The sequence below is a fragment of the Oncorhynchus mykiss genome, chromosome 14, assembly GCF_057628025.1.
Source record: "Oncorhynchus mykiss isolate SJ-2025 chromosome 14, ASM5762802v1, whole genome shotgun sequence".
Classification (NCBI taxonomy): Eukaryota; Metazoa; Chordata; class Actinopteri; order Salmoniformes; family Salmonidae; genus Oncorhynchus; species Oncorhynchus mykiss.
Window position 1 is genome coordinate 38,655,524 of NC_143035.1, and position 2,934 is coordinate 38,658,457.

The 2,934-nt window shown below is 44.3% G+C and overlaps 1 long non-coding RNA gene across 1 annotated transcript; it reads right to left on the reverse strand.

The window, feature by feature from the left end:
* Nucleotides 1–1,348: 1,348 nt before the first annotated feature.
* LOC149978362 (uncharacterized) lies at nucleotides 1,349–2,339 on the reverse strand. Its single transcript, XR_016486171.1, has 2 exons — nucleotides 2,282–2,339; nucleotides 1,349–1,984 (listed from the first exon to the last, which is right to left on the reverse strand). It is a non-coding gene; the product is annotated as an uncharacterized LOC149978362 (long non-coding RNA).
* Between the last annotated feature and the right edge of the window lie 595 nt (nucleotides 2,340–2,934).

A 2,934-nucleotide genomic window follows, 5' to 3' on the forward strand; every position in this document is an offset into this window, starting at 1 on the left:
GCACACTCCGGTAAGACGAGGGGGGCGGTCTGTGCATATTTGTAAACAACAGCTGGTGCACGAAATCTAAGGAAGTCTCTAGATTTTGCTCGCCTGAAGTAGAGTATATTGTGATAAACTGCAGGCCACACTACTTGCCTAGAGAGTTCTCAACTATACTTTTCGTGGCTGTTTATTCACCACCACAGACAGATGCTGGCACTAAGACCGCACTCAGTCAGCTGTATAAGGAAATAAGCAAACAGGAAACCACTCACCCAGAGGTGGCGCTCCTAGTGGCCGGAGACTTTAATGCAGGGAAACTTAAATCAGTTCTACCAAATCTCTATCAACATGTTAAATGTGCAACCATAGGGAAAAAATTCTAGATCACCTGTATTCCACACACAGAGACGCGTACAAAGCTCTCCCTCGCCCTCCATTTGGTAAATCCCACTACAACTCTATCCTCCTGATTCCTGCTTACAAGAACAATTAAATGAGGAAGCACCAGTGGTCAGATGAAGCATATGCTAAACTACAAGACTGTTTTACTATCACAGACTGGAACATGTTCCGGGATTTTTCCAATGACATTGAGGAATACACCACATCCGTCACTGGCTTTATCAATAAGTGCATTGAGGACGTCGTACCCACAGTGATTGTTCGTACATACCCCAACCAGAAGCCATGGATTATGGGCACTTCAGAGGGTAGTGCATACGGCCCAGTACATCACTGGGGCAAAGCTGCCTGCCATCCAGGTGTCAGAGGAAGGCCCTAAAAATTGTCAAAGACCCCAGCCACCCCAGTCATAGACTGTTCTCTCTACTACCGCATGGAAAACAGTACCGGAAGTCTTGGACAAAAAGGCTTCTCAACAGTTTTTACCCCCAAGCCATAATACTCCTGAACAGGTAACCAAATGGTTACCCGGACTATTTGCATTGTGTGCCCAATCCCTCTTTTACGCTGCTGCTACTCTCTGTTCATCATATATGCATAGTCACTTCAACTATACATTCATGTACATACTTCCTAAATTGCCCCGACCAACCAGTGCTCCCGCACATTGGCTAACCGGGCTATCTGCATTGTGTCCCACCACCCGCCAACCCCTCTTTTTACGCTTCTGCTACTCTCTGTTCATCATATATGCATAGTCACTTTAACCATACCTACGTGTACATACTACTTCAATAAGCCTGACTAACAGGTGTCTGTATATAGCCTCGCTACTCTTATTTTCAAATGTCCTTCTACTGTTGTTTTATTTCTTTACTTACCTACCCTCCAATGACAAAGCGTGAAAATGCCGGCGATATGGCCGGTGCTCTCCGCTGGTGCCAATAAGATAGTCTATACTCAAATCAAATCAAATTTATTTATATAACCCTTCGTACATCAGCTGATATCTCAAAGTGCTGTACAGAAACCCAGCCTAAACAGCAAGCAATGCAGGTGTAGAAGCACGGTAGCTAGGAAAAACTCCCTAGAAAGGCCAAAACCTAGGAAGAAACCTAGAGAGGAACCAGGCTATGTGGGGTGGCCAGTCCTCTTCTGGCTGTGCCGGATGGAGATTATAACAAAACATGGTCAAGATGTTCAAATGTTCATAAATGACCAGCATGGTCAAATAATAATAAGGCAGAACAGTTGAAACTGGAGCAGCAGCACAGTCAGGTGGACTGGAGACAGCAAGGAGTCATCATGTCAGGTATTCCTGTGGCATGGTCCTAGGGCTCAGGTCCTCCGAGAGAGAGAAAGAAAGAGAGAATTAGAGAGAGCATATGTGGGATGGCCAGTCCTCTTCTGGCTGTGCCGGGTTGAGATTATAACAGAACATGGCCAAGATGTTCAAATGTTCATAAATGACCAGCATGGTCGAATAATATTAAGGCAGAACAGTTGAAACTGGAGCAGCAGCACAGCCAGGTGGACTGGGGACAGCAAGGAGTCATCATGTCAGGTAGTCCTGGGGCATGGTCCTAGGGCTCAGGTCCTCCGAGAGAGAGAAAGAGAGAAGGAGAGAATTAGAGAACGCACACCTAGATTCACACAGGACACCGAATAGGACAGGAGAAGTACTCCAGATATAACAAACTGACCCTAGCCCCCCGACACATAAACTACTACTGCAGCATAGATACTGGAGGCTGAGACAGGAGGGGTCAGGAGACACTGTGGCCCATTCTGAGGACACCCCCGGACAGGGCCAAACAGGAAGGATATAACCCCACCCACTTTGCCAAAGCACAGCCCCCACACCACTAGAGGGATACTTCAACCACCAACTTACCATCCTGAGACAAGGCTGAGTATAGCCCACAAAGACCTCCGCCACGGCACAACCCAAGAGGGTTTTTTCATTGTCTTCTCTTTACAGCAATACCCTTTTGCTTTCAAAACAATGTTTTTCCGCGATTGTATTTCGAAAAATTATTATATTAAATTCAATTAAAATTAAATTATTATATGCCTTGCTGGGCCTCTGTACATATCACTGACATTCACAAATCAACAACCATCTATTTTGATATTTGCCAAGCACACTGCCCAAACTGTGATTTCTGGTGTAGTAGCCTCTATTGAATGATTTTTATTCATTTCTGTACAGACAGGAATAGACAAATTAGGCTATATAATTTTGGCAATTTACATCAATTTACAACTTTCAGACATGCCACCTTTGTTGCCCTAGAATACTACAGGAAATAAACTCTTTCTCACCAGAATAAAATTAAATTGATAGAATGAATGCTTCAATCTAGTTTTTAACTCTAATCTCTGCTTTTCCCACACAGCAACGATGTGTAAGGGACCAGGGAGAAAAATGCAATGCAACTCTCAAAAAACTGGAAATGTCCTGACCATAGTTGGCTTTGTATGTTTATATGTTTTGTTTGGTCAGGGTGTGATCTGAGTGGGCATTCTATGTTGTATGTCTAGTTT